Below are 12,371 nucleotides of genomic sequence, written 5' to 3' on the forward strand. Positions count from 1 at the left end.
GGTGCTCCATCACTGCTTCAAGCTGTGACAGCATTTCTGCTACAGATGTATGACAAAACTAGTTCTCATTTCGTTCCCCCTCGTTATCAGCAAAAGGGCTGATTTTTGATCTCTGTATCACAAGGGAGGGTGATGGTGCTTTGGTGGGAAGCATTTGCACAAGGAGCCCACTGGAACATCCTGCCCCACACAACCAGGGCAGGTATCATGGGACTGGCTCCCACCCTTGCTCCAAGCCAGGCTGTTATCAGCCAGAAAATGCAATCCTTTGTTCTGTTTTTCCCTAAACTATCTTAAGGCAAAAATCCTTCAGCAAGAACTTCAGCCAGGCACGAATGATATTTCATCCCATCTGAGCAATCCTGTTTCCAAACATATAGCCTGGAAGTCTCTCAGTAGCAGCTCTGGATGGAGCCATGCACCAGCAGCCAAGTATGGCCCTTCTCCTTCCAGTCCTCCCTTGGAAGCACGAGATATATTCAGATACATTATGACAAACCTAGCACATACAAAAAGTTAAAATCATCACAATAACAAAGGGGATGTGGGAGGGAGCCACCAATTCCTAGGAAAGCTCTTTCAAGTTCACGCACATAAAAACAGCACTTTTTGCTCTTCAAGGCATGACTGACAAAAACACAAGGAGCTGAAGCTGGGAAAATATTTTGCACTTACTAAAGGGTGGCAGCTCTTTCCTTTTTTTTTTTTTCTGGACCTGTTCTGCATAAAACAAACTATAAAACTCATTTTTCTTCCCTTTCTCATCAAAGCCAGAATTCTGACTAAATTTCAGCAACAAAAATGAGGTAAAACTGCACCTTTCCCAGGAACCGGAGGTGAAAATAATGTCAAGCTAATCAGCACGCACATTTATTTCAGCTTCACATATTTTTCTGAGTTTTAATGGTGGGCAAGGTGAAGATATTTATTTGAGGAGCTGATGCTGCCACTTTCCCTTGGCTGACATCTAAGAAATTGCACGTAATTATTGGAAAAACACAAGATGGGAAGGGACTCTTCTGCCACTGATTGAAAATGACTTTATTTTTCTTTTTACCCCTTCTATGCTGCATAAACCTCTTCCTATCCTCATACTATTTGCCACAAAAGGAGTTTATCACTTAGCTTGTGATGCTTCCTTCTCCAGATGCAGCCAAGCAGGCTCATCCTGCACTTCAGCCCCTAAAAGACCCAGGATTTGGAAACTGTAGTGGGGTGGGCACTGGCTATGTGTGTGAATGTCCCTGGTTCTGCACTGGCAGCCATGAGAAAGCAGATGTGCCGGTCCTAATAGGTTGCAAGGAGACAACCTATTCAGACAGCAAATTGCTCTGCTGGGCTCAGGTATCTGAAAAGAGGGTGTTGTGAGGCAGGGGTCAGCCTCTGCTCCCTGGTAACAGCGTGAGAGGTGATGGCATCAAGTTGAGCCAGTGGAGGTTCAGGTCAGAGATTAGGAAAAATTTTTTCTCTGAAATTTAAGAGGTGCATTGGCACAGAGAGCAGTCACCATCCTGATGATGTTCCAGAGCCATGGGGATGTGGCACTGAGGGACATGGGCAGTGGTTATGGTGGGGGTGAGCTGGGGATCTTAGTGGTTTTTTCCAACATTTGTGATTCTGTCGATCACTAGATGGAATCTGTATTAACAAGTGACTCCAGAAATAATGCAATTTCTCCTTTTTGCTACTCCTTTTGCCTTGTTACACATCTGCCCCCTCCACTCAGCTTTCTCCTTTTGCTGCATTTTATTTCAGCTTTTTTTTATGACACCAGTAGCCTTAATGAAATATGCAAAGGCATGAATTCTCAAGGCAGCACGAGTTCAGGCAGCTTTGTATCAGGGCTGGGAAAGGTCAGGACCTCCTGTATGATGGGCAGACACAGGGACATGCAGAAATCTCTCCTCATCCAAACAGGGCAGCTGCAAAACTACTGCAACAAATCCCCCCGAGTGCTCCCAAGGACCCCAGACACTGCAAATTGGAAACAAGGAGACACTTCAGCAAATTGGAGAGATTGCTGAAATAGAAAGAAGAGGGAGACTGTTTTCAAGTGGGAGACTGTTATTTTTGTCAAGTGTTTACCAAGACGCAAGATGGAATATCATTTCAAAAAGTCAGCCAACCCTAACATTACTCAAGCCTCACCGAGCACAAGTGGGGTGGGAAATAATTTTTACTCTGTATTAGAAGTGGATGCAGACTGCCTGACTTTACTGGGCAAATTAATTACATGCTAACCCAAGTCAGATTAGGTAACTGCATTTTCCATTTTTCAGTATTTTCAGCAGCAGGTGGATATCAGCCAGGTATTTACCAGGTGGATGTTAGATATTCGAAAACATCCCTGCTCTTCCATAAGCTTCCAAATGGACACCTTGGCTGTGAAACTGAAGAAGAAATAGCTTAAACTCAAGCAGCAAGCACCAGTTTCTCCACGTGCTGTCCTTCTGGGCCATGTGAACTGCAGGTGCACTATCAGCAGTGGAAGACATTTTCTGTTAGCAGTCTAAGAGGACCACTGCTCTGTAGTTCCAGATATACGCCCTGAGTGCCAGTACTTGCCATAACTGGTCCATGTTGGAGAGTTTTGTTCAACAACCTGCTCCTTGGAGCAACATCTCTCACTGCAGCGTGGAAAGGAGTGGTCACGCAAACAGACTCTTTGGAAGGGACCACTAAAGGTCATCTGGTCCAACTGCAATGAATAGGGACATCAACAACTCCCTGTGCACCCTGAGGGATGATATTGCCATGTCCTACTTGTGTGCACCCAGCAACCCAACCTAAATTTATCCTGATGTTCTCTCTCATCTGCTGTTTTCACTCTACCTGCAAGAGAGCTACTCTAGGTCATGAGCTCCCACGTTGCAGTCATAACATATGGGCTCAAAAAAACACCTGGCATCTGGTGTGGGAAATTCAAGAAATGAGCCATAGTGACACAGCTTGCTAAAAGCTGCAAGGAGATCGGTTCACTGCTGTTTTCATACCACTGTGACAGGAGAGGCTAATTCAGGACACTTTGATGATCCAGTCATTGTTTTGTGAACTCTGAGACAATGTAGGCTGAAAGCGAGGGCCAAGAGCAAATTCTTTCCGAGGAAGCTGAGCAGGCTGGGAATGTATTAGACATGCAGGGCCTTTCTAAACTGGGGGCTGACATAACTGCCCCTTGCACAGGACCTGTCCTTTCCAGGATTCAGAAGTCACTGCAGCCACCTTTTGGCAGCTTGCAGTCCTCCTCCCTGTTCCTCAGCTGCTCAAGCAGCAGAAAATGGAAGACTGATTTTCTGCTCAAACCCCACAGAGATTATCAGCTCACATAGAGAGTAATCCTCTTCTAAATGTGTCTGGTTTGGGCATATGGTCCTCCAGTGGACATTTAGGGCAGCTCCCTTTGGCGTTGGTGGCAATCAGGCACTTGGATGCCTCTGTGGTATCCAGGTCCTTTGAGAGCAATAAATTCTAAAAGAGAATCACAGAATCATAGGAGTTAGAATGACCCCCTAGGGATCATCAAATCCAAACTCAGAAAAGGACATTTAAACAACAAAAATCTGGATGACTTCTTCATTCAGCCACCAAAGCCAGCTGCCGTTTGGCTGAAGCCTTCCCTGTGCCACGAGATCCTCCCAGATGAGCTTTGGAAGGTCCATCTATTAGAAGCAAAGCAGACTACATGCCATTACAGAAATGCCATCTCGCATGGGACGAAGTAAGAGCTGGGAGTGTGTGCAAACACCAGGGCCTTTGCTAAATTCAGTTCACCAGAAGTTCCTGAATTAGGCTGTAGGGTTGTTTCCTTACAGATTTCATTCGCATCAGTATTTTCAGCCTCTAGTTAGCAATTTCCATTTTGCACAGAAGCCATCTCTTTTGCTTAGGCCCAGCAATAAAGTCACAGTTTGCATAATGTTTTTTTTTCAAGCAATATTTAGGCACTGAAAGCAAAAAGCAATGGTTTTACGCAGCTGAGAGATTTTTACTATTCTTGACCACATTTCAGAACACTGATTTTAAGAAAACAAATAAAAATCAGTGAAATTGACAATATACAAGATTCAGCATAAAACAAGTCCTGTATTAAATCTAGACTCAGGTTGATGGGGTAGAATCATAGAATGGTTTTGGTTGGAAGTGAACTTAAAGATACCTGGTTCCAACCCTCTTCTGTGCATAGGGTAAGGTATATGCCTATTATTACAAGGTTGATGAATTAGAACTTATTTTTTTTTTTTTTCATAGAATCACAGAATGGTCTGAGTTGAAAAGGACCACGATAATCATCTGGTTTCAACCTCCCTGCCACAGGCAGGGTTGCCAATTACCAGACCAGTCTGCCCAGAACCACATCCAGCCATTGAGATGAAATCAGACTTCGACTCACTGGGACTCTGCATAACCTCCTGTCTTTCTTCCAGTTGCTGAGACTCAGGTTAGAGAGATGCAACTGCACCTTTAACCTCTGGCACTGCAGCTGGATCCCAGTTATCTGTCATACACTGCAGGATTAGATGAGATGGAGGGTGGTTTTCCATCCCAGAAAGAAAAGAAGATAGGCACAAAGAGAAGCCTCCAAGTATCTCCATTACTTATTCAAATGTTGAAATAAGCACACAGGAAACCACAAATCATGCTGAGGTTTAGTGGGCATGGTGGGGCTTAGCTGGTGGTTGGACTTGAAGATCTTAGAGGTCTTCTCCAGCCTTCATGAATATATGAAGATATGCCAGTGTTGCAATGCACTTGAGATGCTCAACTATACCTGGAATGCTTAGGGCCTCATTCCCTGTCAAGAATCTAATCCAGATTGCTCTCAGAAGAAGGATGATGTGGGAACTCAGGTGTGAAACACTGTGCCCTATCTGTGAAGAGCAGTGGTGACCAAAAAGATAATTCCTATACAGAGTGTTTATCCTGAAAACAAGGCATCACTGCTTAACCTTGTTGTTTTATTAGTAAATATGAATGCCAATGAAATGTTAACGTGACATTTTACCAGAATGACTACAATAATTTCATTATGTAAAGATGCTTACTAATTAGATTGTCTAATTGCAGTGTTATTTGCTTCCTGAGTCCAAAATTACTGCCCTTTTGCAATAGTTTCAACTCCAGTATATCTGTATAAAGCCACTGGGCCCTCAGTGTTCCCCATATTCATATTTAATGAAGTGCATTACCTTCACTGACATTAACGTTTGGTCTGGTTACCGTGTTTGCCATCATAGATTCTTGGGTTTGCTCAACGAGTCCCTCCTCCACAAGTAGCTTGAACGAAGGCTCTACTTGATCTAAGGCTCTACCTTGCTTTTGCAGAAATCTCATAAAGAGGAAATAATCTGACAAAGGCATATGTGAGACAGTGCTTTAGTTATATTTTATGGCTTAGATTTGGTTATAATTCATGGATTTTGTCCAACTCAGTGTGAAATCTCCCTCAAAAAACAAAAACAAACCAGTCAGTATCATTTGTGCAAACATATAACCAAAATAGGCAATGTCTTTGCTTCTCATTAGCCCTGCTTTGCCATCTGTTGCACTAAGTCTTATTCAAGTGTGTCCTTGCAGATGGTCATGATAGTCTCTATTCCATCACCCCAATGGAAGCTCCTGAATGTGCTATCTTTCTTTTAATAGCTTTCTCTGGTTCTTTTGAACTCAGGCTTGTTACTTGTAAGTCAGATGGTAAAATCTCTTGCAAGTTTCTCCTGGTCTTCTCTTCCCAACAGAAAGTCTCCATGGCTGATGCAGAAAAATGAAAGTTCTGCTCAATTTTTAAAGCCACCCTTGGAACACCTGGAGCTTGATAAATGATTGTATATTTTTACACTGGCTGCAGCTGCAAATTCAGTATCTGAGGACGTGTTTCTACACATTAAATACTAGGCTGACCTACAACTCACACCTGAAGTTCAGCATCACAAGTTCCAACTGCAGTCACAGAATCACAGAATGGCCAGGGTTGGAAGGAACATCAAGGATGATGAATCTCCAGCCCCCTGCCACAGGCAGGGCCACCAACCTCCACATTTCATAGCAGCCCAGGCTGCCCAGGGCCCCATCCAACCTGGCCTTGAACACCTCCAGGGATGGACGGGGCATCCACAGCCTCTCTGGGCAGCTGTTCCAGCACCTCACCACTCTCTCTGTAAAGAACCTCCCCGACATCCAATCTAAATCTTCCCTCCCTATGTCAGTCAGTGACCCATGCGACTACGAGGCTGTTTGCCTTTTCCCATAAATGCCAAATGCTGTTTACAGCAGCCAAGCACTGGGGTAGGAGCACCATCCCAAGAACAAAAGCTGCATTCACTTTAGCAAATAGATACATGGGAGAGCCCTCTGCACAGCTCAGAAGACATCTCACAGTCCAGCAGGCCACCAGCTCTACTCCACAGCCTTGTTCTCATTTGTTTTCCTATTTTGTTCATGTCCTTTCAAGTGGAAGTGACTAATTTGTTCCAAAGGATGCTGGTGGAGAGCAATTTATTTATGTTCCTGCACAGCTGGCCAGAACCTGGGCAGGAAACACAGGTGATTTATCTGCAGATGTTTGCAAGCTCAAAGATGGGCTTCCTGCACAGCACTGCCGCTAAGCTGGGGGAAATATCTTCCCCTTATTTTATTTCCACTTCTCCACTCTTTCGTTTTTGTGAGTGATTCCAAATGCCTCTCAAAGTGGAGTCGTATTTCTGTTAAATTCATATTCCTCTGGTGCCTAAAAAAGTGCTCTGCCCCCTTTTATTGCCAGGCTTACTCTGCATGTCTGTGTTTTCCTACAACATCTATCCTGCTTAACAGGCTGCACACTCAATCGCTCCCAACCCCAACCTCTGAGCTAAATGCAGGAGAGAACCACATTAACGTAATCTCTGTACTGATGACTTTGGTACACCCCATAAATCTTCAAAGTATTCCTAAAAGCATTAACTCATTATATACTGCATGCATCCATTGTTACCAGAACCTCATAGGGATGAAATTAAAGGTTTTCTTCTTGTGTGAGAAACAGGCAGAGCTAATAAACCTCTTCTTATTCATTTCGCCTTCCATGTTTTCCTCCCCAGCTGCACATCACACTACTTGAAATGAGCTTATATCCATCCTCCTGGCATAACCCTGAATTGCTAAGACAAGTCCTGTAGTGCACATCTCCAGAGGCTGACCAATTCACAGCAGAGTTTAACACCTCCAAACACTACATATTATCACTGATGTAGGGGAAAAAGAAGCAAAGTTACTTAAGCCATCACTGCCCTGAGGGACCACAGATCCTGTTTTTTTTCCCTTGTTGTACCATGTGAAGCCCTTCACAACTCCTGTGCTGCCCCGCACCCACCTGTGCATGTAGCAGAGGAAGCCAGCAGTGACATTCAAAGTGCTTGAGTGCTTGCCTTCATGCACACAGCCTTATCACTGCAGCTCCAGGTGTTTGTCTTTTAGATTCTTCCTTGTAGGGACACAGGTTGGTTTTCCCATCCTCCAGCTCAGCCAATCCATTTGCAACTCTGAGGACACAACCACCTTCTTTCACTCCTCTGAAGACTTTGCAACAGCCTGGCTGAGACTCCACATTGAGAAGCATCTCATCACATACTCTCTACCCCTTATTTTCAGATCTACACCCATCCTACTTCCCCCTCTGTGCCCACATCATTCACATCAGGCATTTTGCTGCAGGTGGGTGGGTGGTTTTCCAGGAGGACACAGGTCTGATTTGCATTGATATTTGTAGAGGTCATCAGAGCCTCCTCTAGCAACAGAATCCAAAAGCAGCCCGCATACACATCAAGTGGCTGCTGCTTTCAAGTGGTGAGGAGCAAACCGAATTTTTAATAGGTCTGTCACAGCAAACGTTGAGTTTTAATTGCACTGGATAAGTCTGTCAGGTTGTCTTGGCAGTAGCTTATCCACAAGGAGGGTACCTAAGTGACTGTGTCATGTTGTGTTGGCTGAAGTGCTTTGAAGTGGTCACAGAAGTCCCCTGTGGGTAGCAATTTACAGAACGTTGTGTTATTCTTAGGGGAGAAAATAAGGAATTTTTGAGGAAAAATCATCAAATAGTGCTTTGGATCTCAGAACGGGTGAGCTGACATCAGGGCCCACAGAGAAGCATGTCTGAATTGTGCCAACACCACCGTTAAGCCAGGTACAAATGTTATAAAATAGATGAGAGACGATGTTATTTTGCTAAATGCAGGTCTATGGATCCCCAAAGGGGGGAAAAAAGGAAGAGGGAGGCCAGCAGCAGGCAGTGTACCTAATGTTAATGCTTCAGTACATGTTGTAGCTTGCCTCTGCCAAAAGCAATCTTTCACAGTGGGAAAACACAGCAAAAGACAGGAAATATCCAGCACAAACAGAGGCCAAACATCTCCAATTTACATCCCCAGCTGGTTTCCGACCATTTCTGTGGACATAGATCAAGCAAGTGGAAAAGCACTGATAATGGACCTGCGTCTCTCCTTTCTTTTTTCTAACTGGTGCCTTTGCAGTTCTGGGTCTGCAGCAAAGGCTGCAGAGCTGCACAGGACCAAGCCAGGTCCCTGTCTTCCCTTCCCCCATCCTCTGATTGGAGCCCTGAACACTACCTCTCTTCCATTGTGATCACCAACACCCAAACTAATTATGGTCTTATCTGAGGAAACAAGGGATTTGTGCCTGACCTCCTCTGGGCAGCAAAGATACACAAGTAAATCTCTGCAGATCACTACAAGTTCATTTGAACAGGTGCAGCCCAACCTGATGCTCAAACTCTGCTGAGCCCTCACTGACAGACATTTCCTGCCCGATGTCCCCAGCTCCTGTGATGCCTCTCAGGATGTCACACAGGCACTCAGCACATCACCCTGGACAGGAACAAACAGGAGCAAACACTTGAATGCCATTTCCCCCTACACAAAATCACAGAATATCCCAAGTTGGCAGGGAGCCACAAGGACCATCAAATCCAATTCCCAGCTCCACACAGGGCTACCCAAACCCTATGTGTGGGAGTGGTGCCCCAGAAGTCCCTGAGCTCTGGCAGCCCAGGCTGTGCCCCCCGCCCTGGGGAGCTATTCCATGCCCATCACCCTCTGATGCAGAACCCTTTTCTGCTCTCCAACTTGACCTCCCCATCACAGCTTCTTCGCCTTTCTGCTTCAGTGCACTCCTCTCCAAAAACAAGCAGAAGGAGTTTCTTTAACCAGAAGATCAACATGTGCCATTGCTTTCTGCAGTGCTACTTCCCACATGTGAATTGTTCCCATTGTCCTTGGTGCATGCTAAGATATTTCCTCCCACCACAGCATCTGGCTTCTCAGCCAGACATCCATCCATCAGTTGTCTCTCCATCACTTGTGCTGTTGACTCTTTCTACTCCAGTTCTACATCTAAAGCCATGGAGTTGCTTCAGCCCCATGCACTCTTTTCCATCCTCACCTTTCAACATCTTTGAACACTTTCCCAAGAATAAATACATACTTGCATAATTGCCATGTGTGTTCAAGATGCAACATTTCCCCAAATGTCTCCTCTTATGTGAGGAAGGTTCTGGATTAAAGCTGCCAGTTCATCCAGTGGCATGCCTAGGACACACCTGAGTGCTTCCCCATATACACACATATATCTCCTTGATGAATGGTGTTTGCTCTAAGAGCAAACTGGTTTTGGTTGCTTTGGTACTGTTCCATACTGCTCTTCTTTGGATAAAGCCTGTGCCATTCATCCTAAAGCACTTTTGCTGTAAAAAAAAAATTAGAGTGAGGTATCGGAGGCCATTTATTAATTTAATTGGTTCTAATTATCCAGTGTTGAGATAGCTTGGTCTGCAGTGAAAGATTATTTAAATGCAAAGTTGCTCACAACCCTGTGCAACACATCTCAGACAGGGCAGACAGAATAAAACAACTTGCAAAAATCCCTATGATAGTTCATTGAAACAATTAAGGGCTAGTCGGATCAGACACAGTGATTTTGTTTTGTTGGATTTTTAGTGTTTTTAATGAATTAAGTGTAAAACCAGACTCCAGGCGGCTATAAATCAACATATGGTTACAGAGTCAGCTCTGACAGATGAGAATAGCCCTCACATCCATTTGAGAAATTGTTGTAGACAATGCTGGAAAGAGAGAAAAGGAAGAAAAGTGCTTCAATCACATTGAAACCCTGCTACCTGCCCCACAGTTCAAGGGCTGGCACTGAAGGAAAGCTGTCCTGTTGCTGAGCACTGCAGAGGCCACCAGAGAAACCCAATTGCCCCTCAATCCTGATTGGAATGGGCACCAGCAGCCAGAAAGTAGCTGGATTTGTGACGCCAGCAACATGGGAGTCCAACACAGCACTGCCAAGACAAAATCTGCAGTCAGTAAGGGAAAATATCCCCAGGTGAGTGCTTCTATGGACACCAACAGATGTGTTGTTCTGCAGCTGATGCACTGACAGCTCTGGGCAGCCTGGTCTGGTGGTTGGTGACTCTGCACATAGCAGGGGGTTGAAACTAGATGGTCATTGTGGTCCTTTTCAACTCAGGCTATTCTATGATTCTATGGTCTCACCATCTCTGCTGCAAGGTGCAGAGCTACGAAGCATCCAAGGAACTCTGATACTTGGAGGGTGTGAGGTCAGAGGGAAAGAGAAATGCCCAATTATTCTCAAATTTGCCCCAAACCCTCTGAGGAGTAGAGCACAAAACCCAGTCTTCCCTGGGAGAAAAGGAATTCTGAGGGCACACAGTGTTCAGACAGCCTCAGAAGGGAAGGAGATTCAAAGCATCTTCTCCAGCCTTGAGTTGTGTTGCTAAACACTCAGCTCCTACCTCCAGCTTAAAGCCTGACAGCTGTATAATTGGTATTTCTACTGATGGCAACAAAAACACTGATTCACACAGGAGCTCATGCAGAAAACACTGAATAAAGCACCCAAAGCCAAGCTAAGAAACTCAGATTAGCTACAGAGCATGCAGGGTGCAGGCTGTGGTGTTTCCCCCAGATCGTATCATCCAGAAGTCAGAACGCTTTCACTGGTGTAGGGGTGAGAATTGTGCCCAATGTACAGCAGACTGTGGATGAGCCATGCCTACTTCTCTGCTCTGAGGCTCCACCAGCACAATTTTGGCCACAATCTGGAGCATGTGTGAATGAAGGGCCTAAGTTACTTAAAAACCTCAGTATTTGTCGCTAGCACCCTAAGCCATCATGTTCTGCAAAGCAGCACAGTTTTACAAACCCACCCAATTGTTCCACATTGCAATCTTCTTTTGCTCACTCTCCACAATGAGACAGAAACAATATTCTTTTTATTCACTATATGACTAAGAGTTACCACACCTTGGAAATTAAGCTTTGTGCTACAATGTCAGTGTTACTTCAACTATACAGGAGGGGATTATACAGAAGATCAAAAGATCATCTGGAGAAAAATTGTTTTTGAAACACACAAAAGCCAACAAATAGCACTATTCATCATCCTCACACCATCAAAGCCATCAGCTTCATCTTTGTGCAGAGACCAACCCCGTCATCAGTCATGTAATTTAGAGTGAGAAATAGATAAAGATTCTGTTCTGTGACAATTACAGTTATAAGGACCAATAGAGAAATCATTTGACGAGCTGCCAGCTCAGGGATTACAGATTGGACGTGTGGTTTCAGCCACCTCAGGGCATTAGCAGTGATATCCCCCCCAGTACTGTAGATTGAAAAATATTGATGAGAGAGTCAAGATTAGAGAACAGCAGCTCTAAGCATTCCTCTGCCCCTGCCTCTTTACTACTACATTAATCTTTCCTTGACCTACTAAATCCCATTTTCTTGGGTATTTTTTGGGGAAGATGTAGGAAATGAGCTGAACCTATATCCCATCAGCCAGCACCCTAGAATGCTCCACAACCAAGTCCAACAGTATTGCACAGGAAATATGTCTCTTGGAAATATAGAAAACAAGGTTTCCACCAGCACATAGCAGTCCATTACTTGCTTTTCCCTGGTAGTACTTCCATCAAGAGATTTTAATAAAGCTGTATAACATGAAGGAAAGCAATGACAGCAGAGCAGCAAAGTCCTAGGCTGCAATAAGTGAAGACTTGCTCAAATACAACAACTATGGGCACAGAAACAAAGAAAAGAAGTCGCCTACCTTCAGAAGGCCTCAAGTAAGCAGGGATCTCCAGCAAAATACTCTTGCCTCCACTCTCAACCCTTAAATGAGGTCTGGGAAGGGGTGGATCCTGGCTCCAGCCCTTCTGATCACTCAGCTGCATTGCATGCACCTGAGCTGCCCTTGGTTGGCCCTGCCTTCCACCAGGTGCTCCATCACTGCTTCAGGCCATGACAGCATTTCCACTTTGCCAAGCTACCATGTTTTATTCTCATTCTAGAGACAGA

The 12,371-nt window shown here is 44.7% G+C and overlaps 1 long non-coding RNA gene across 1 annotated transcript; it reads right to left on the reverse strand.

The window, feature by feature from the left end:
- Positions 1 to 1,347: 1,347 nt before the first annotated feature.
- LOC109368883 lies at positions 1,348 to 12,165 on the reverse strand. Its single transcript, XR_002117332.1, has 2 exons — positions 12,124 to 12,165; positions 1,348 to 3,468 (listed from the first exon to the last, which is right to left on the reverse strand). It is a non-coding gene; the product is annotated as an uncharacterized LOC109368883 (long non-coding RNA).
- Positions 12,166 to 12,371: the final 206 nt, after the last annotated feature.

The sequence above is a fragment of the Meleagris gallopavo genome, chromosome 8, assembly GCF_000146605.3.
Source record: "Meleagris gallopavo isolate NT-WF06-2002-E0010 breed Aviagen turkey brand Nicholas breeding stock chromosome 8, Turkey_5.1, whole genome shotgun sequence".
Lineage (NCBI taxonomy): Eukaryota > Metazoa > Chordata > Aves > Galliformes > Phasianidae > Meleagris > Meleagris gallopavo.